Source organism: Rhineura floridana, chromosome 15 (genome assembly GCF_030035675.1).
Source record: "Rhineura floridana isolate rRhiFlo1 chromosome 15, rRhiFlo1.hap2, whole genome shotgun sequence".
In the NCBI taxonomy this organism is placed as follows: domain Eukaryota; kingdom Metazoa; phylum Chordata; class Lepidosauria; order Squamata; family Rhineuridae; genus Rhineura; species Rhineura floridana.
In genome coordinates, this window is record NC_084494.1 from 27785790 (window position 1) to 27808512 (window position 22723).

The following is a 22723-nucleotide window of genomic DNA, read 5'->3' on the forward strand; positions in this document are numbered from 1 at the left end:
GCTCCTGCAAGAGATTAAAATAGCATTCCCCAATGGACCTGTTCCCTAACCAGGAATTGCAAACCCTTCGATGGAAAGAGAAAGCAGACAGTGACAACTACAATGCGAAATGAAAAAGTTGGGATGCTGCACTTGCAATACTGTGTCAGTCCTGGTCACCTCACCTCAAAAAGGATTCACTAATAGGCAAAAAACCTTATGGTTTAAGAATGTACCTATAGCCAACAGATATTTCTCAAACATTAAAAAGTAGGGAAATTGGGCAGCACAGTGAATGCACCAGGGGAGCAGGAGACCTGACCTCCTCTCTGAGATATTGCACTGCCCTACTAATTTGTAAAAATGTAAACACAATTTGGGTTGGTCTTTCACAGTCCAATCCATTTCCTGTGTAGCTTGGAAGAATACGGTAACATGTGGAATTTGCTGCCATAAGAGATAGTAATGGCCATCAACTTGGGATTAGACAAATTCATGGAGGATATGGTTGTCAGTGGCTACTAGCCATGATATTCTACCTCCACTGTCACAGATTGTATGCCTCTGAATCCCAGTTGCTAAGAATCACAAGTGGGGAGAACGCTGTTGCACGCAGGTCTTGCTTGAGCGCTTCATGTGGGCATCGGTGAGAACAGGATGTTGGACTAGTTGGGCCACTGGTCTGATCCAGCAGGGCTCTTCTTGTGCTCTGCCCCCATCATCCCACTGACCATCCTCCCCTCTTTGCCCCCCCCAAATACTTGCCCACTTCTAAGAGTTAACAGATTCTACCTATGCTACCTTGGCAAGAACAATGTCCTTGTCAGCGGCACCTTCCAGCGCAGGGGCGGCCCGGGCCTCCAGCTGCCCCCACATCCTTCTGTTTGCCATTTTTGGGGTCCCCTGGGAAGCTTGTGAGACTTTAGGGGGCAATTTCTGTGTGTTGGACCCTGGGTGAGAGCCAGGGTGGATGTGTGGAGTCCTGGATGAGAGCCAGGAGGTTGAGAGATGTTGAGTGGATAAGTGCAAGGCAATTGTTTTAATATTTATTTGTTAATTTGTATTTTGTATGCATTTGTATTGTGGTGTTATTGTATATTTTTATATTTGCTGTTTTATCTTCTGTACACCGCTTAGAGATTTTTATATATATTAAGCGGTATAGAAATGGCTTAAACAACAACAACAACAACAGATGGGGCAGGGCTTATCATTTCCCCCCTGTTTATTACTGCGTGATGATTAACACTGAGTGGGCTCGCCTCCTTTGCCATTTTCATCACTGCCCGTTCAGTTGTTCTATGCCTATGGATCCAATTGGCATTGCTTGCCAGGAGAGGACAAGGCAAATAAAGGCTGTTACTCCTTCCCTGTTTGCACTTTTCAGAGAGAAAAGATACAGGTAACAAAGACCAAGGAGGATGAAGGGCAGGGACAGGGGACACTGTGATGGGCCCCCTGCTGTGATGTGGGCTTTGGCAAGTTCCTGACAATGCCAATCCAAAATGCCATTCTGCCTCTGAGCTGATCTTTCTTTTTCTCACACCCTTTAAAATCAATGCTTCTTTTTTGGGTGTATGGAGAAGAAATGCCTGCAATTTTACATTCAGGACCAAATGACATGTGTGGTTAACTGCCCCTTTGCATTTAATGCGCAAAACTTTCTCTGTGCTTGGAGTTCCCCTGTGTTAATCAGTCCCAAACAAACTTGAAATCCTCATCATCGCCTCATTTGCACAGAGCCCATCAATTACTCTGGGCCCCAGGCAGATTATGCCATTGCTCCTGCCCTGAAAAAAAGGTCTTGGAACTCTATTCCCCTTTGTTTTCCCCATCCAGGACATCAATGCCCCTCCAATCAGCACTGGGTAGCTGGGTCTTGGTAGCCACCATTAAAATTTCCCAAAATGCCCCTGATGTAGCATCACTTTGCAGAATTGTAGGAAATTTCAATGCCAGTGCTCAGATACACCTCCCCAGTATTAAGCGGAGCGTTCCCTATGTTTGGCACCACCAGGTGAGCTTACTGGGGGAGGGGGTCACTATTGGTCCACAAGTAGGTTCTTTTGGCCTTGTAGCTTTTTGTGGGTGTATTCTGCAACATGTCATTGATGTAATAATAGTGCATTAATGGTGGATTTATCCTGAACCGTCGACACATCACTCCGCTTTATAAGTTCTGCGATGCTTCCCTAAAGTTACTGTGTTATTGCTGTCTGGAGGGGCACTCTTGCACTCTCATGCAACAGAAGTAGAACAAAAGAAATCCCTACAATGAGAACATTTGTGGTATGAAAAGTTACAGGTTTTCAGCAGGAAGTTACGAGGTATGCACTGATTGGAAAGGAATGTCCATCCCAAACCTTTGCAGGTGCAAACAGTATTGAGAGAAGGGTTGTGTATAACTGCGCCCGATCCCATCATGAGCATAGAACTTTGTGAATGCACCCTAAAGGGATGTCTGGAAGAGCCCTTTGTTGAGGGCCCCCTCAAACCTGAAGCCAGCTCTGGTTAGACTAGGTTTGCTCTGGAGTTCATTGACAGGCTTTGCCAGAAAATAAAAAGCCCTGTGAACCAGCAAGCTCTTGGCCCCCTAAGGTGCTGCCAGGCAGGCAAGGCCTGGCTCAAGAGCAGAGCTCCCAGCCTCCATGGTGAGCACTAGAACCTCAAATGCCAGCTGGTTATCTCTAATACGGTTCAGTAAAATTGTCGCTCCCGCAGTCAATCCCAACTTTTTCTAGTTTGCAACCGTCTCCCCCTCTGCTTGTGTCCAGACAAAAGCAGCACCCCATCTCCCAGCATCCTCATTCTCAAGCAACATACATTTGCACCCTTCTCTCACTCCTGCCTTTGAAAGAGGCTGTAGTTGTGTCAGTAGCATCAGCATCACCACCACCAGCGAGAGCGCATAACGTCCTACTATGTACAGAGACATAACCTCAGGGCAATCAAGCTGCTGTCCACACTGATTCAAAGCCACTGTGTCTCATCACTTGCACCCCGCTGGCTAAATGATGCTTAATTTCTAAAGCAAAAGAGAGAAGGGGGGGAAGGTTGTCTCAGAGTCACGCTCTCCAATCTGAAAAGCCTGCCCAGATATGTGGAGACTAGCAGTGACTCATAGGGAGGCTGCACATGTGAAGTTGTTGGGTTGTTTTCCTCCTGAGCATAGTCCATTGCATGTGACACAAATATTTTTTGACCCCATCTACATATGTGCTTGGAAGCTAACATTAGCTGTGGCTTCCCAAAGCACATCCGCTGTGTGTTGCTGACTGACCGGCCAGGGCTACCTCTGTGCTTTTTCCAGCAACTCGATCAGTCAAACTCTGGGCTTCTTTGTTATTTCCTGCCATTGCCTGCAGATGAAGCTGCTGTTAGAGGCAGAGAATTCTGACAAAAATGGGAACAGAAGTGGAAATTGCTGATGTTTGCTTATTTGTCCCATGTCAAATTGGAAATCGCTTACATCTTCTCACATCCTTTGCCAGGGCCCACTGACAAAGGAGGGAAGACCATCAGATCAGATGACATTTCACTCATGCCCTCCGCCATCCCCCCAAAAAAGGGATTGTGCTGTTAGCTGATTACCCATATGAGTTTTCAACTGGGGGACCAAACCTTTTTCAGCCCAAGAGATGATCAACCTCATGGACCACCTTCTAGAAGCTGCATGCCAATGGTGGCCAGGCGGGGCCATTGGCAAAAGTGGGTGGAGCAATAAATGTGAATCTTACCCTTACTCAACAGGCTACATTCCAGCCATGCAAAAGTCAGACTTTCTACTACATACATCTACATACATGCATCTCTCCATCCGTTCAAATAAGAGGCATCATTACACTTCAGGAACACATTCTAGCAGAGCAAAAGCACTCGAGAGAGGGCACAGAGCAGGGCCAGCAAGGCGGGGTGTAGCCTGGGAATAAGCGTGGCCTATTGAGAGTCCCAAGGGCCATGTGGAAAAACTTTGAGGGTCACATGCAGAGGCCAGGTCTGTGATTCTCATCCCTGGATTAATCAATGAAATATGCATACCTTTATATAGTGGGGGATGGCATTCTAAAGCAATAACTATGTCCCAGATACGTTCTTGTCTTTTAAGTTCATGCACACGCGTGTCACACAGCAGGCATCCTCTTAGAAGAGGAATTTCCCCACATATCTCTCGCACAGGAAGGAGAGCTGCATCTTCTAAGACAGCGCTTGCCATCTGCATTTTTTAAAAAATAAATAAATGGGGAGGGAGGGCATCTTTCAGTCCAGCCACAATGTCTAATAGATTCATCCAACCAATTAACTGACCCAGTGTTGCAGACCTAGAATCTTCCTGCTTTTCAGCATTACATTAAGGGGAAGAGTGGGAATCTAAGGGAAGCAGTGCCTAGCAGTTAGAGCAAAGGCCAGCCAAAAGCTCAGCGTTCTTGTCTTTGTTTTTTTTATCCCTATGTCTGAGAGGGCGGTGGAGTTTTAGCGGCTTCTCTTCATTTGTGTCCTCATCTAAGGGAGGGAACTGGGGTCTATGCCGATTTCCCTTTTTCTTGTAACGTGTGTGTGTGTGCGTGCGTGTGTGTGTGTGTGTGAGAGAGAGAGAGAGAGAGACAGAGAGACAGAGAGATCCAGTCCAGGATTCTGCAAGAGTGTCCTGGAGCATTAGTGTCCCTCCAGCGGATGGGAGAGGTCTCTCAGTCTTCAGCAGGGCAGCTGAGGGAATCAGCAGTTCTGCATCCCTAACTCTGGCTAACGCCATCCAAATCTCGGCAGATTTGCTGGCGAAGGGGTCATGTGGAAATCTTGGATTCTGCCTTCAGCTGCAGAAGAGGAACAGTGGTGGGGGGGAAAGGAAGGGGGGCTATCCTAACGCAGCCCCCATCCCAGGACTCCTGGGTTCTCTGCTCTTGCCAGCTGTGCAACGTAGGACTACCCTAGTAACAACCAAACATTTCTCCTTCTCACAACCTGTACACCAACTGCTCCCTCCCAATCCCCCGCAACCAAACCCCCCTGCCCCTTCCCACCCTCCAACCCACATGTCTCCAAGGGGCTCACCTGTCCTAGACCAGGGGGACCCCAGCTGTTCCTTCCCCCCTGCACCTGCAAGCGGGGCAGTTTCCTCCTCCGCACGCTCTAGTGTTTCCTCTCTCTGTCATTCTCTCTCTATCATTGCATCCCTCCCTCTCTCCCTCCCTCTCGTGTCTTCTCTCCGCTCCTGTCAACTATAAATAATCGCTTCTCGCTCACTCGCTCTGGCCCCAGGCCTTGCGAAGTTTCTGTGCTCTGCTGCTTTCCAGCCCTCAGCACCAATTGGCCTCGCTAATTAACCTGCCCCCACTACCTGCTGGCCCAGAGTTGTCGCTGGCAAAACTGAATTTTATGCCAGGCGTTTCCTGGGTATCCAGTTGAGGTATGGCGGAGAAATTGGATGCAGTTTGCATTTAAAGACGAACCTATCAAATTTGCACTTCCCGAAGCAATTCGCGATCCGAAACACAAGCATCCTTTGAAATTCACACTTCCCTTAATTTTGCCATGCATTTCTCAGTCATGTGATGTGTACAGAAATGCATATACTAAAGTGTGAGCATAAAAATGCATGTATTAGTGGCAGTAATGTACAAATGTGAATACATCAGGGAAAAATTATTGCAAACAGATGTGTATATTAGGCAAATTGTATAGAGAAAGGTGGATGTTAGGAGAAATGCATATTAATTTTCATGAGGACTTTAAAAAAAATCACAGACTAATGTAGAAATGTGGAGAAATGAACTTTGGACTGGGAAAATGGGAAACAGAGAAACTAAAATTTGACAGATTTGCCCATCCCTAGTATTCGCCAGATGTTTCTGAAACATGACCAGGGGGACTGGCTTTCAGCCTTTCTGAATCTAGGATCCAACACCAGCCTGAAACACAGGACCCTGCCTCTTGGCCTCTTTTAATTTTTGGACATTTGTGGACATCTATCTGTCTATCACTGTGTATTTTTAGCCTGGAGAAATAATAATAATAATAGTAATAATAATAATAATAATAATAATAATAATAATAATACACTTTCATAGGAAATGTTACAAGGCAATGGACAACATTAAAAAACCACAATACTACAATAATGTCATCTATAAAAACATCAATAGCAAGTCAATAAATACACTGGTTAGTTAAGTTTCAGAGGCCTGTAACAATACGGTCACTAAAAGACATCTAAAAGCAAGCAGGGATGGACATCTGTTGGCAAGGAGTTCCACAGGGTAGAGCCTGCCACACTAAAGGTATTTTGAACCTCAGGGACATGGTGAGGCACCAAAAGCATCCCACTGGAAAATCTCAATCCCCAAAGTGGAGCATAAAAAGATTAAGAGGAGACAGAGAGCTGCCTTCAGATATCTGTCACACAGAAGATGGAACAGGCTTGCTCTCTGGAGAGCAGGGCTGGAACAGATGGGTAGAAATTGGTGGGAAGCAGATTTTGACTGACATTAGGAGAAAGTTCTGAACAGTGAGAGTAGCCTGACGGCAGAATAGACTACCTGGGCAGGGTGGGTGGTGGACTCTCCTTTGCTGGAGGGGTTTAAGCAGAGGCTGTACAACTATCTGTCAGGGGTTCTGTATGTAATACCATACCAACCACAACAAGATTCCTATGAGTAAGACAGAAAACTCAGCATCCCACCACCAGTCGGGGTTCCTAACCAAAACTAAAAAAATCCTGCCAGCCAGTCAGCCAAGGTCACAGAAATCCCCATGTGGCACAACCTGACCCCGGGGCTGCAATCCTATGCATGTTTACTCAGAAACAAGTCCCAATCCTGTACAGAGAAAGTACTCTTTACGCTGCTGAAAGGTATATATTTATTGAATTCCTGATGTGAGATAAGCAGGAAAAGGAAACTGTGAGTTTAGCTATTGCCTGGGATCAACAAAATTGTCAGTCACAACCCTAACTTTACTGATTGGCTAACAACCTGAAAGGGCAGAGATTAGAGCAGCCAGTAGTAACGAAAATTGCAGGGGGGGGCCTGACATTTTGGTTTATACCTTTTGAACCAGACCACCTAGAAACTTAATTTTTATTTTTAAATGAAAGCTAAGAATCCAGAGATTAAGGTGAGTCACCCGGAGACCTGGAGAGCACCCCCAAAAACCAGAGTCTCCATGCAAAATCCGGACACCTGGGAATCCTAGTTACATGATACTAGGAGATCAAGGGCATAAGGGGTGTCTGCTTGGCTGCCCCCACTGCATCTCATCCAGCCAATCAGCTGCAGGCTCAGGAGCATGGTGGTGAGGCTGGTTGGTGGGTTCAGGGGGCTCGTAAATGCCTCGGGCCCTTAGGGACATGCCAGAAAGCCCTTCTGTGAATGTTCAATTTTCATTTTTTACAGAAGTCGTTATCCTAGGGGTTCTCAAACTGTGGTCTGTGGACCACCAGTGGTCCATCAGCATCATTCAGGTAATATGTGGTGTGTGTGCGGATTTGTAGTTGAAGACGGGAGATAGCACATCCGTCTTATTAAATATTCATACTAATTTTTCATTCTTATTTCTTTGGCTGCTTATTTTATTACTTATATTGTATTTTATTGGAGTTCTATGGAGTTCAAAGTGTACTGCAATCCATATATATCCTTATAGGGATCCAGAGCAAGCTTGGGTGAAGTTCTGTTTGTTGCTTTCAAAACTCCCTCCCTCCCTCCCTCCATCCGACAACAGGCAGATAAAATCATTAAGTGGTCCGCCAAGACCCTCACCAATTTTCACATGGTATGTGGGGGAAAAGGGTTGGGGACCACTGCTCTAGCCGTTTTTGTTGTTGTTGTTGCTTGTAATGGAAAGTGTGCGCAGGTAGCAGTAATGCTACCAATTGCTCACTAACAGTGGTGAGCCAGCTTTTGAAGACACACCTGTTTAGACATGCGTTCCCTTGATCTCTCCATGTGACTCTCCTGTGTTCAGTGCTGTGTTGTTTTAATGGGATTGTTTTATTGCACATTTTTAAGTATGGATGTTTACGTTGTAAAGTTTTATTGTGTATTTTAATTAAGGTTTATATTTTAATGTTTGTGTAATTGATTTTTATGCTTAGAAGCCTATTTTGGCATTAAGTGGCATATAAATGTATTACTTCTAATAACAGCAACAATAATAATAATATTAAGTGGTATATAAATGTATTACTACCAATATTACTGCTATAATTCTGAAGCACAGGTGCTCTTTATGACCCATAGCCATGCCCCTTCTAAGACTATACAACAAAAATTAACCTGACCAATGGAGCCATTATGGCCAACAATACCAAGCCAACATTTTTTTTTCACACATACACACACTGCTTTGCTTAACATTCAGCCTGATGAAGAGTTCTGGTGGATTCAAAAGCTTGCTCAGAATTTTGTGACATTTCGATTGGACGTAATAAAGAGCTTTTGGACTTTCTCCTCACCAAAACAAACGTGGCAGCTTAATCCTTAAGCCATGAAGGCCATCAATCTAACCTACTTCTTTCTCTACTTAGCTTAGCTGGTAGGTTTCTCCTAAGGCGGGAGAAAAGTATCTATTCAGCATGCAGAGGATTGGCAAAAAGGGTGCCAGGAAATGGCATCTCCCCTGCGGTGGTGACATTCCACGCCGGCTCCATTACACCACTGATAGAAGCAATACAATTAAGGCTGCAAAAATCCTATACACACTTACCAGTGAGTTGAGTGTCAGTGGGGCTTACTTCTGCATGGATATGTATAGATGTGCACCGTGTGCCACTTTTAAAACATATCAGGCTCCTCCCTGTATTTGTATTCTGGTTATTCAGAAATGATTCGTTCTTTCTCTTCAGGCTCCCTTTGCCATGCTGCTTTTGACCACAGGCCAGGCCAAGAGCAAAGGTTTCAGTTGTTGCTTCTTCCATTTCTTGAATGTATTTTTATCTCACCTTTCAGACCACATTGCTCTTCCAAGAAGGTTTAAAACATACAAAATATCAGAACACTGCAATGGGCTTCCAAGGTCCCGTTTCAGAAAGAAAAGCAACAGCAGCAAACATTTTACAGCACATAAAATGGATTCTCCACAAACCATCAGAAGAAAAACAATTCAAAAGCACACCGCCTCACCCACCCTGCGGGAGTTAACATACTTTCAGCACAGCAAGTTGGTTACATGTGGAGAGGTGGGAAGTTACCTTTCCTTTTTTTTTGCTTCAGATGTTTGGAGCTGCAACTCCCACCAGCTGCAACCAGCATGGCCGATGCTCAGAGATGATGGGAGTTGTAGTCCAACAACATCTGGAGGGCACTAGGTTGAAAGAGGCTCCTTTATATGTTTCCCTGGGAGTATATCCCATTGACCTGGACCGGGGTTACTTCTGAAGGAGTAGACTGCAGAGGCGGGAAAGCTCAGGCCCACGGCCAAATGCAGCCTTCCAGACCTCCTCTTGGGCTTCTCCCTTGGCCTTACCCCCTCCTCAGGCCACACTGTCCTTTCCCAGGCCACATCCTGCACCTGCCTTGCTTGATACAGAATCATAGTAGAGTTGGAAGGGGCCTAAAAGGCCATTGAGTCCAACCTCCTGCTCAGTGCAGGAATTCAGATCAAAGCATACCCAACAGATGACCGGTGGTTGCCCAGGATGGCGTGCGGCCCTTGGACTGAAAATAATTCCCCTTCCCTGTGTTTCAGATTGAGTTGATGAGCCTCTCTGCAGCCTAACAGGCAGAGAAGCCTGCTTAATGAGTGATCATGCCATCATATGGAAGTGATGATGATGCTTGGTAGGGCCGTGGTGTGTCTTTTATGGAGGGAGCGTCTCTAGCTGAGAACGGAAACGAGACTTGCAAAAATAGAAAGAGCTTTTCACTGGCCATTTCTCTTTCGTTTCACATTCTTCACATGCTGCCTACTCAGTCAAATGTACACAGTTGGATGTCAGCTGTTTCCTGTTATCCTGCTTAAGTTAAGCAGAAATAACACAGAAGCCCTAAGAAGGAATCCAGGTGTGGAAAGGGTTGCAGATGGCTAGCCAGAGTAGCTGTCTCCAACCTGGCACTCTCCAGATGTTGTTGGATTGCAAATGACATCAGCCCCAGACAGCATGACCAATGGTTAGGGATCATGGGAGCTGGAGTCTGACAACATTGGAGGGCACCAGGTTGGGGAAGGCTGAACCATATGGCTGCCATTTACTGTTATTTACACTTGCAAAGTTTTCAGCAAGGGTGAAGAATGGTCTCTCTCTCTCTCTCTCTCTCTGTGTGTGTGTGTGTGTGTGTGTGTTTGTGTGTTGTCCTTTTTTCTTTTTTTTTTACAAAAATCAAGATTCTGTGCAAAGAAAAGCTGGATTCTGCAACATGGATAAATTCTACTCACTAAACAGATTTATGGAAGAATGGATGGGTGTATTATATTTTTATTTATTTTTAAGAATCTAGAAGCCACTCTTCAATTTAACAAAAATCCCCACGCGGCAATGAACCTCACTGAGTGACCTTAAGCCAGTCACAGTCTCTCAGCATCACCTACCTCACAGGGCTGTTGTGAGGATAAAATTGGGAAGGGGGGAACCATGTTTGTATTCCACCTTGAGCTCCTTGGAGAAAAAGTGGGATATAAATGTAATAATGATAATAATGATAATAAATAACAGCAACAACAACAACAACAACAACAATAATAGTGTGTATGATCATGTAATGATAATGGTGATGGTGATGCTACAACAAAATCCAGCTAGCAAATAAAAACAGCATTAAACAGAACAAAAAAGCACAGGCGAAACAGAGTTACAGGGCCTGAGAAAATAAAAGTTCTTTGCTCTCTTTATTTTTACCTGGTTGGATAGTTTTTATTCTTTTCAATTTTGATTATATTTTTACCTAATGATTAATGTTGTTTATCACAGAATCATAGAATTGTAGGGTTGGAAGGGGCCTATAAGGCCATCCAGTCCAACCCCCTGCTCAATGCAGGACTCCAAATCTAAGCATTCCCGACAGGTGGCTGTCCAGCTGCCTCTGAATGCCTCCATTTTAAAAATATTGTATTGTGGATTTTTGATGTTTATATACACTGCCCCACAATCCATTATTTGGATGAACAGTGTGGTTCATACCTTCTCAGAATAAACAAATAAAATGAATAACAGACTTCAGAATTGGGCTAGGTGAACATCCCTGGGAAGAGTATTCCACAATCTCTCTCTCTCTCTCTCTCTCTCTCTCTCTCTCTCTCTCTCTCTCTCTCTCTGTGTGTGTGTGTGTGTGTGTGTAATATTATTACTGAGAAGGCCATCCACTCTCCACCTCACCTCAGGTGTTAGAGGCACCTGGTACCTGGCTGAATCTGTCAATTTTGCTTCCTCTGAGTGTTTCATTTCTCCAATCTTAAATTCATTTCTCAAGATCTATGCAGCAATTTGTGATTTCCTCTCCTAAAATCCTCCTGAAAAATCAGCAGCAATTTAGTGTAAATTTCTCCTAATAACCACATTTTTGTTTGCAATTTCAACAAATAGATAATAATGGAAATTTCTGCAAGCAATTTACCCTAATATAATGCATTTTTATATATTATTTTCACCAGTTATAAGCATTTTGCACACTTTTCCATAATATATGCACTTCTGTACACGTTGGTTGGAGCACTGCATTGAAACATTCGGAGAAGTGTGACTTTCAGCGGATAGCTGTGTTTTAGTTGGCTTATAGGCTTGAGAAGTAGGAATTGGTAGTTTCTCATTCAAATGCAAACAAAATCAAATTTCTCCTCCATCATTTAGATTCATGCACACACACACTTTGCAAAATTTCACCTGTTTCTGCTTTTGTGGGGTAGGTCAAAGAGTGATGCACAACACTGAATCCTCCCCCATCATTTCAAATTCTGTGCTGCCCCTCCTTTGGCTTAAACAGTGCTTTGCCAAATGCTTAGGGACCCTCAAGATCCTCTGTAGCACAAACTCTGTCACATCCCAGGTCCTCCAAACAGTTCTCTTCCCTAGAATGTGTACATTACCCATGGTAACTTGCTCCAAGTTACCTGTGGTAAATATTTAACTGAAGCCACTCCTTGGTAACTGTAGATCTCCCAACTGGCTAAGACTTCTGCCACGCAGAAAGAAACTTGCACAGAGCTTCCCCTGGTGTTTGAGGTTCCAAACATTTGGTTGTCTGATGTTTCCTAGCAGGTAAGGAGGACCACATTATTGCATTAGAGATTCTGGGAAAATTGGTGTGTTGTTTTTTTAAAGTAAACCTTTAAGCTCAGTTTCACATACCTTCAGCTCTTACCATATATGGAGCAAGAAATGCCAGACATCCAAGTGGGATTTAGAAAGGGAAAAGGTACCAGAGATCATATTGCAAACATACGTTGGATAATGGAACAGACCAAGGAATTTCAGAATTTCCATCAGAAAGGGTGTGAGACAGAGGTGTATTTCATCACCCTACTTCAGCCTTTCCCAACTAGTGGGCCACCAGATGTTGTTGGACCACAATTCCCATCTTTCCTGACCATTGGCAATGCTGGCTGAGGCTGATGGGAGTTGTGGTTCGACAAAATCTGGTGGCCCACTAGTTGGGAAAGGCTGCCCTACTTGTTTAATCTATATGCAGAACATACCATACGGAAAGCGGGATTGGACCAAGATAAAGGAGGTGTGAAAATTGTAGGGAGAAATATCAGTAATTTAAGATATGCAGACGACACCATACTCTTACAGAAACTAGTAATGATTTGCAATGAATGCTGATGAAAGTTAAAGAGGAAAGCACAAAAGCAGGACTACAGCTGAACGTCAAGAAGACAAAAGTAATGACAACAGAAGATTTATGTAACTTCAAAGTTGACAATGAGGACATTGAACTTGTCAAGGATTATCATTACCTTTGAACAGTCATTAACCAAGATGGAGACAACAGTCAAGAAATCAGAAGAAGGCTAGGACTGGGGAGGACAGCCATGAGAGAACTAGAAAAGGTCCTCAAATGCAAAGCTGTATCACTGAACACTAAAGTCAGGATCATTCAGACCATGGTATTCCCAATCTCTATGTATGGATGTGAAAGTTGGACAGTGAAAAAAGTGGATAAGAGAAAAATCAAGTCATTTGAAATGTGGTGTTGGAGGAGAGCTTTGCAGATACCATGGACTGTGAAAAAGACAAATAATTGGGTGTTAGAACAAATTAAACCAGAAGTATCACTAGAAGCTTAAACGATGAAACTGAGGTTATCATACTTTGGAGACATAATGAGAAGACATGATTCAGTAGAAAAGACAATAATGCTAGGAAAAACAGAAGGGAGTAGAAAAAGAGGAAGACCAAACAAGAGATGGACTGATTCCATAAAGGAAGCCACAGACCTGAACTTACAAGATCCGAACAGGGTGGTTCACGATAGATGCTATGGGAGGTTGCTGATTCATAGGGTCACCTTAAGTCGTAATCGACTTGAAAGCACATAACAACAACAAGTGGAAAAGAGACTTTTGTGATGTGTAATGTTGGACAGGGTGAACAGAAGAGAGAGTCAAGCAATGATCTGCACTGTGAGAAGAAAAGTGTAAACAGTCTCCCTATCTTATATGTAAAATACTGAAAGGTATGGAGTAGCTGATTCCCATCTCTGAGGGGTAGGAATGAGGTGGGGTGGGGATTTGATTCAATTCACTTTTAAAGGTAAACTTACCTAATCCACACTTTTCAAAAAAATACATTGACCAAAGCATGGTCATCCTTTGAAATTTGCATTTCACTGAATTTTGCAATACAGTTGTCCAGCAAAGTAATGTGTACACAAATTGAATACATATATTATGGTAAAGTGTACACATAACTGCAAATATTAATGGAAATAACATACACAAATGCATGACATTGGAGAAACTGCTTTGCAAAAATATGTGTATTTGTCAAAACTGCATACCAAAATTTGTTTCTTGTGAGAAATTCACACTAAAATGTTGACAAATTTTCAGGAAGGGTTTTACCTCACAAATTGCATCAGAAATGTAGAGAACTGAATTTAAGATAGGAACATGAGAAACAGAGAGAACCAAATCTGGCAGATTTGTCCATCCCTCCTGAGGGGAAGTATCTGACATTAGTCCTTCTGATGGAGTGAACGATGCAATCTGCTGGCCCATAAGAAAAGTATAAGGGCTTTGAGGCCTTGCTCAACTTTGCCTTGCCTTCTGACTCAAGTCTGAAGTCTACATCCTCATTTTAGTGGGAGTGTTTTGTCTGGCCGGCTGGCTCATGCACACACAAACTGTGGTGTCAGCTACTGAGGAATTCAGAGTCTGCTAACAGTTATACTTTTTGATGCAACTTTTATCACTTTATGGTTATTATTAATCATCCCTCTGGCACTTTTCGTGTCCCCAAGTGCTTTGTACTTCTTATCTTGTTTATCCTTCCAAGAAACCCCCCCCCCCAGGTAGTTAAGATGAAGAGATACGGGCCAGTCAAGGTCATCAATGAGCTCCCTGAATGAGAAGGGATTTGAGCCAGAGGCACCTGGAGCCCAGATGGCAGCAATTTTCTCTCTCACACACACCCCGTTGTTGTTGTGGTGCTAAAACAGGGTCGCCACTTCTTCTGTTGATAATCTCTTTGTGCCCCTTTAACTGCTGCCTGTGGTTCAAGAGGTGCCTCTTAACCTGGGATGAAGATGCAGCGATTTGGGGGTGGGGGGACTAATGTACCCATTTTTGCAAGCAGTTTCTCCTAATATAATACAGTTTTGTATGTTAGTTTCACAAATATATTCATAATTATACACATTTTCCCCTAATCTATGGATTTTTTTTGTAAACATTGTTTGGTCAGAGAACTGCATTGCAAAATTTGGATACCTGCAAATTTTGAAGGATGGCTGTGTTTCAGTTCTCAGGTTGGTTTGGAAAGTGGTAATTTGATAGCTTTGCCTTTAAATTGAAACTAAATTGAATTTTATCCCTATCCAAAACTCTGTAGAGCCTTGGCCAGTCGTGCAACTCAGCCTCCAGATTCTCCCCCTCCATCTCTGATTAGAAAGAATCATGCTGAAGAGCACCGCCAGGGAGCTGTTTATCAACCTACTTATTAAACATGTTTTAGTCACCAGCTTCCGTGTAAGAGCCTGAATACGGTGAAGGTTTGACCGAAACATGTTTGTGGGCTTCCCAGGGGTGTAGTCATCCAGAGTTTTGGTGGGTCTGAGACCTTTTACTTTTTTGAGAGCAGGGTCCCAGCAGGGTCCCTTTGTCTCCAGCATCCTATAATAAGCCAATAAGCGGGAAAAAGGAGTGTGTTGGTCACTGAGAAGAGTCTTCTAACATGCTTCCTTGTCCTTTTCTGCTCATTGGAGCCAATCAGAGTGAAAGGAGGTGAGTCAGCCACTGAGAAAGCTTTTTCCAGTAGCTAACATACTCGCCTTTCATGCTCATAGAAGGTTGTATAATCTTAGAAGGTGTGGCTATGAGGGGGCATGGCTGTGACCATCATAAAAGGACCCTGCACTTCTGAATTTGCCACTACACCTCTGGAGTTTCCCATGATAGCCCTACTTAGAGCAGCAAAGCCATTGACATTCATGGAGATGACTAACCTAGGCCTATTAATTTCAATGGATCTGCTCTAAGTATAACTTAGTGCAGCCTTTCCCAGCCTTGGTGTCCCCAGATGTTGCTGGACTGCTATTCCCATCATTCCTGACCATTGGCCATGCTGCCTGGGGCTGATGGGAGATGTAGTCCAACAACATCTGGGGGCCCAAAGGTTTGGAAAGGTTGATTTAGTGGGACACGACCCACTCCTATTTGAAGTGGCATTTAGGAAAGGGATCAGCTGCAGCTGATTCTAGCCATGCACAATTTGTCACAAAATAGGCGTCTACGCTATTTTCATACATACAGACATACATGTTTTCCTTTACAAAATGGACACCATGGAGGCAAAATGCCATGCGGCATCGTATGCATGCCCTTGTACTCAGAAGCAAGTGAAGCTGAATGCGGGAAGGTCTAGGACAGACACAAGAAAGCCCTTGCATCTGCTCCCACAAGCGATGTAGTGACGGCCACCAACTTGAATGGCTTTGAAAGGGGATTATACATATTCATGGAGGACAGTGCTATCGGTGGCTACTAGCCACAAAGGCTATGTTCTGCCTCCACTGTCAGAGGCAGTATGTCTCTGTATATCAGTTGCTAGGAATCGCAGGTGGGGAGAGTGCTCCTGCACTCAGGTCCTGCTTGCAGGCTTCCCATAAGCACCTGGATGGACACTAGGGTTGCCAGTTTCCATCCCTGAGACTGATCCTGCATCTTTAGGAGAACAGAGAGTCAGCCAGGTGCAGGTGTCCTTGCAACCCTGTAATAGGAAAAACCACAAGGTGGAATTCTCCCTTCCCCCTGCACAACTTTTAAAGATATAGAAGACCTTTTGGTTGCCAGGCCCAGCCTCCAAGAGGTCTTTTGTATCTTTAAAAGTTGTGCAGGGAGGAGGGAGAATTCCCCTTGTGGTTTTTTCCATTACAGTGTTGCAAGAACACCTGCACTTGGCTGACTTTCTTTTTTCCTAAAGATACAGGATCAGTCTCAGGGATTGAACCTGGCAACCCTAATGAACACTATGAGAAGAGTATGCTCGACTAGACGGGCTTTGGACCTGATCCAGCAGGCTCTTATATTCATATGTCCTGTTGTGTTTTTACTTTCCTGAACTTGAGCAGGACTAGAACTGCTTTCAGACATGGAGCTTATTGCATTAGTTTAACAGATTAAAATGGCAGCACTTCTGTCCCGATTTCTAATATTCCTTTCACACTGCAATACCTGTTGCATTAAGGAACAGTAGCTTTTTCAGCCGATACGCCGGCATTTCGCACAAATGTCTTTCACATGGCTGCAATGAACAACATCTTGTTTTCGTCCCTCTCCAATCATACACATGTACACTGTAGTTCCCCACTGTGTAGGAGATCTAAGTCGCCATGCAGCCCTTTCCCTTTAGCATCTGACTTTTATTTTTTTTAGTTGTATAGACACAAGTGTGTGTGTGTGAAATGCTGCTGCTACCTGTGCTTACGCCGGAATACCGGTACAATTTTAGTCAGGCAAAAAGTCTCTGCTCTTCTAGAGGACAGGAGTGCACTGAATGCTGGGGTGCCTGTCACATGAGCAGCTGAAGCTAGTAACCCTCCCCCCCCCAATTATCCTGGTTCCCAGGCTTGCAAGCAGATTGTTTCTGGTATTATTTATCACGAAAATTAGTGCTAAACTTGCACTATATTCCACAAGATTTCTGGAAGTAGCTTGTACATCGTGTGAAAGATAAAATATAATGCACAAATGACCAGGTCAGAAATCATCAGAATAACTGAATAACTGCAGTGTGAAAGCAGGCCATATGAGACAGCTCCAAAGGCACAGTGTCCATATCACATTCTTCACTCCGGAGCTAGCGGAACCCTTGGCTTTAATCAGCAACTAATTCCTCTTGTCACTGGGGTTGCTAGTCCGAAAGGTCAGCTTCCTAGCTTCCGTTATCAGCTTTTTCCTTCTGTCTCCCTGGAGAAAGATCATGATAAGAGAGAATAAGTTTTTGCCTGCTAGCTAGTTATGGCCCTTTCCCTAACTAGAGTCGCGGAGGGTTAATTGGCTCAGATTCAGCCCAAAACAATTTTGTGCAGCCCCTGCTAACTCCCCTGCATTGTAATCCAAAAGAGCACAAAGTAATAAAATTCTTTTCAAAAGAGAAGAGAGAAAGGTGTGTGTGTGTGTGTGTGTAGAGAGATATTTTACACTGGAATGTAAATTACCTAGAAGGGTAGTCATCTGGGGTCTTGAGGGGGAGGTGTCTTAGACCCCTTAGTTTTTTAGGAGCAGGGTTCCATCAGGGTCCATATGTCTCCAGCATTCTACAAGCCAATCAGCATGAAAGGGGAGTGAGTTACCACTAAGAATAGTCTAATATGCTTCCCTGTCCTTTCCTGATGATTGGAGCCAGAGTGAAAGGGAGTCAGCCTCTGAGAAGGCTCTTCTCAGTAGCTAACACTCTCCCCTTTCATGCTTATTGGCTTCTAGGGAGATCTGTTGTTGTGGGAGAAGGCATTAACAAAGATCTCACTCTCAATCTGGCAGCAAAAGGGGGGCATGAAGGGACCCTGCACTTCTGAATTTGCCACTGCACTACTGGATTTGTCCAATCTCTCTTGTGGCTTCTGCAAGACCCTTTCAGTCTTTACATTTAGCCCTAGGGGTCTCTTTCCTGTGTTATGAGTTCACAGTCTATGGGCTGCAGCCTCCTCACTTCCTTCCTGAGCCTTCCCACTTCCTCTACGCCAGATCCTTTGCCAAAGCTTTTGGTCTTGCCCTTTCCAAAATTTACTCCCTATTGTCTTTTTCAGATTTCAGCATGTCAAGGTGGTGTTTTTTTAGGGGGGGGGGCTGCAAAAGCAAAGGGGAAAGTATTGTATCCACTGCAATAACCTCTGTATCTCTAGTACAATCTGCAAAGTAATACATCCAGGAAAATGCATCTGATGTGTGCATGTGCATAGACATTAAAACCTTTCTCTTCTCTGAGGCATTTTAATCTAAGTTATTTATGTAAATGTTGTAATTTTTATTTTAGATGGTGTACTTTTATATTTGTTATACTGATCTTGTAATTTTATTATTGTATATGTTTCTATGTTTGCCGCCCAGAGAGCTGTTTGCTAGTCGGGCGGGATATAAGCTGAATAAAATAAATAAATAGAATAAATAAGACAGACACACGCTAATGGCTGGTGGCCATTGAAAGTGGAAGGAAGGCAGGGAGGCCACCTGTAGGAGGAGCCGGAGCCAAAGACCAGCAGAACCAACCTGTTCTAGTTTTGTCCCCCTCCTCCTCCCTGTAGAGTTCTGCAAGGGCAACACCAAGCCGAAGGAGGAGGGAGCTGACAGCCAGGGCCACCACCCTCTGGTTGTAAGCAGCGGCGGCTGGTGACTCCATGTCAGTGGGGCAGTGGAATCTGCTCTGGGTTTTAGTCTGAACTTTCAAGAGCTGTCCAAGGTGCTTTCAAGGAGCTGTCCAAGCAGATTCCACTGCCCCACTGATATGAAGCCACCAGCCGCTACTGGCTGTAAGTAAGACAGCAGGCGGGATTGGAGGATTCAGTTTGTGGGGCAGTGCCTCAAATGCCATAATGGACTAGCCTCCAGTGTAGACACCCAAGCAGATCTGGTAACACTCTACCAACTAACTGGTGGAACGAGCCCTCCATCTACGTACTTCACCTTCTCTTCCTCTCTTCCTTCCTTCTCCACAGATGGCAACTCCCTCGGATTGTACTCGGCAAATCCAAGAGCATCGGGAACTGCTCCTGCGCTGGGTCGAGCCCAACCCAGCCCCTCTGCTCCGCCGGCTCTATGACTGTGGGCTCCTGACCCAGCTGGAGTACTTCTGCTTGCTGGAGACAAACCCCAAGACCAACCAAGTCATTGCTCTTCTGGACAGGGTCTGCTGCAAGCCTGAGGAGAGTCGGAAATTCCTGGAAGAGCTGAAGGAGCTACAACAGGCCTACTGCCCTGAGCTTCAGAACTGGCTGCAAATCAGCCATCCTGAGGAATTAAAAGAAGAATCTTCTCCAACCCAGCTGGGTATGGCAGTGATACAACTAGCTTGTAGGGCAAGGGGTGGGGAACCTTTTTCAGCCCAAGGTAGGGATGGAAGGATCTGTCAATTCAATTCTCAGTTTCTCAGTTTCCCCCCAATCTTAAATACAGTTCTCCATATTTCTGCAGCAATTTGTGATTCCCTTTAAAAAAAACAAAAACAAATTTCTCCTGCATTTTAGTGAGAATTTCTCCTACTAAGCATATTTTTGTATGCTGTTTTGACTAATGTACACATTTTTGCAAGCAATTTCTCCTAACATGCTTCATTTTGGTATGTTGTTTTCAGTAATATATTCATTTTTATGCACACTTCCCCCTAATATATGCATATTTGCCCACAGTGCCTAGTTAGAGAACTGTATCGCAAAATTTGGATCAGTGCGAATTTTGACAATGGCTCTGTTTTGGTTCTCACATTGTTTCGGAAAGTGCGAATTTTATAAATTTGACTTTAAATGTGAACTGAATTGAATTCCTCCCTCATCCCTAGCCCAAGGGCCACATTCCCTTCTGGGCAAGCTTCAGGGGCCACATGCCAGTGGTGGGTGGAGCCAGAGGCAAAGGTGGGCAGAGCAATGCATGCAAATGTTACCTTGGTACAGTAGGCTAGCTTCTAGTGGTGTGTGATGCATGCCATGCTAAAACTGATGTGGGGAAGGGCCATAGCTCAGTGGTAAAGCATCTGCCTTGCATGCAGAAGGTCCCAGGTTCAATCCCAGGTGTCTCCACGTAGGGTTAGGAAAGACTCCCTGTCTGTAACCCTGCAGAGCCGCTGCCAGTCAGTGTGGATAATACTGAGCTGGATGGACCAATGGTCTGACTTGATATGAGGCAGCTTTCTATGTTGCTGTGCTCCCAGTGGTGTGTGATACATGTCATGCTAATGTAGTCTGGCCCTGAGATTTCACTGTTGTCTTGTCCACACACTTTCAAGCCTATCCTTGCAAACATAAGGATGCTTTCTGCACAAGCCCACTCCACGTACCCATATCTGGGATGGTGAGAGGGGGATTAAGTTCTGGTCCAGAGATGTAACCTGCCGAGAGGCATCTGCCACTGCACTGATTCACCTTCATCATTGCTCTTTTCCCTGTTTCAATCTAGATCCTCCTCCTAAAACCCACAAAAGATCTCGACTGAAATTTTGGAAGTCAAAGAAATACAAGATTCCAATGGTGTCTGCAGGCAAGTCATTCTCCTGCATCACTCTGTAAGAGGGGGGTGCATGTATGTGTTTGGTTATATTTGTATCAAGTAGAGGATAGTGTGGTGGGGTGGTGGGGCTTACCTGACCTCTTGTGAGTTGCATTGCTGCTGCTCACCAGGAAGTGTTGGGGAATGAGCAAGGTGGTGGCCAGGTTTGCTCTGTACAAACACACTGGCGGGAGCACCAAATTTGCTCCACCAGTGTGTTTGCCACAATGTAGGATCAATTCCTTGCATGTGCAAAGCAAACATTATGTGGCACTTGTCAAAGTAATGATAACGCAGATCTGTGGACAGTATGGGAAAACTGACTGAACTGAGACAAGAATTGTCCCAGTTTCATACCAAGGCAAACCTTTCAGAACCCTTCTGAAAAGTGGTATGCCAGTCTGTGGGCAGGTGCTGCTGGTCCTACCATTAAGCCAGGTATGGGGAACCTTTGGCCCTCCAGATGTTTCTTAACTACAGCTCCCATCATCCCTGCCCATTGGCTATGCTTGCGGAGAATGATGGGAATGGTAGTTGAGCAATATCTGGAGGGCCAATGGTTCCCCGCGCCCGTGTTGGTCAGAGTGTGGTGGTTGTCTCAGGTGGAACATGATGGGAAGTAGAGCATAGTTTCGAGGTGTTGGAAGCCGGCCTGTGCCCCCTAAGCTAGCCTGTTTCCCTTAGGAGGACACTGTCCTATTGCTGGTGTCAAAATAAGATTCAACTGCTGATGAAAGCAGCTTCTGTACAAGACATGAGGGCACCATCTCATCTTTCATCTCAGGCAACAAAATCTCTTGGGTGGGAGGTCTCTGCAGGGTGCCTGTTCCACACACAGAAAATACCTTCTCTTGTCATAGCAGATGAAGAAACGAACAATGACCTGACATTCCGAAGAGCCCTGAGCCAACAACTCAAAGGTAAAGAAAAGATAATGGCATAGTAACGGAGGGATGAAAGAAGCAAGTATTCAAACAGAGGTCAGGACTAAGTGGGGCTATGGTGCAGAACAAGGATGGGGAGCCATTTTCTGACTGAGGGCCAGAGGCAAAAGTGAGCAGAGCAACAGATGTGACTCTTACCTTTTTACAGCAGGCTACAGTACAGCCACAAAAAGGCCAGAGGTTCACACACACACACGCATGCACGCAAGCCAGCAAGCCAGAAGCATTATCAGAGTTGAAGGATACATTCTAGCCAACCACTTGAGATGATGCAGCAGAGGTCTGGTGAGGGGTGTGAGCTGGGAGAGTCCTGAGTGCTGGACAGAAAGCCTAGCAGGCCACATTTGGCCCACAGGCTGGATGTCTTATCCCTTGGTATAGGAAGATAATCCTAGGTTTGGGAAACCATGAACTGTGTAAGCAACTGGGGGCCCTTGGCCAAATCTGGCCCATTTGTGACCACCCTAGTTGCCAACCCCAGATGGAAAGGTGGGATCTGGATGAGCAAGCAAAGGTGGGATCTGGGTCAATAGGACTTGGAAACAGATGTGGCCTCAGAGCCTTCCAACATAGATATTTTTCCAAATGGGAGTTTCAAACTAAAGGGGGGGATCCCCTTGCTCGTGCTTGTGTTCCATCAGAATTATCCTCCATATTTCTCTGGGTCTCTTCCTACCCCTTCATCCCCACTGCTATCCTCCTGCCAGCTGCTCTGCAAAACCACCGCCGCTCACTGCTGACCCGCACAGAGAAGCTTTGCACCAACGTGGATGACAGTGAATCCTGCGGGCACATTGAGATCCGCTACACCGACCTGCTACTGTCCGACAGCCTCCAATCTGCTTCCACCAGCCATGACTACTTGCAGCTGGCCTCTCGCCGGGCTCGCCTCTACTCCCTCCATGCCCCCCGTCGCCTGGCCCTACACCAGCTTTTCTCTTCAGTTTCCAAGGAGA

The 22723-nt window shown here is 44.9% G+C and overlaps 1 protein-coding gene across 5 annotated transcripts in view; it reads right to left on the reverse strand.

The window, feature by feature from the left end:
* LOC133370485 (myelin-associated glycoprotein-like) overlaps positions 1-8995 on the reverse strand; it is a 28726-nt gene extending 19731 nt beyond the window's left edge. Inside the window, exons 1-2 of one of the 5 annotated variants that reach the window (XM_061596880.1) lie at positions 8680-8711; positions 4018-4192 (exon numbers count right to left, since the gene is read on the reverse strand). The gene's annotated coding sequence lies outside the window, so the exon portion shown is untranslated. Of the gene's footprint in view, positions 1-4017; positions 4193-5028; positions 5122-8679 lie in introns of those variants that run through there. The other 4 variants (XM_061596878.1, XM_061596882.1, XM_061596877.1 and 1 more) reach the window with 4 other exon arrangements.
* Positions 8996-22723: the final 13728 nt, after the last annotated feature.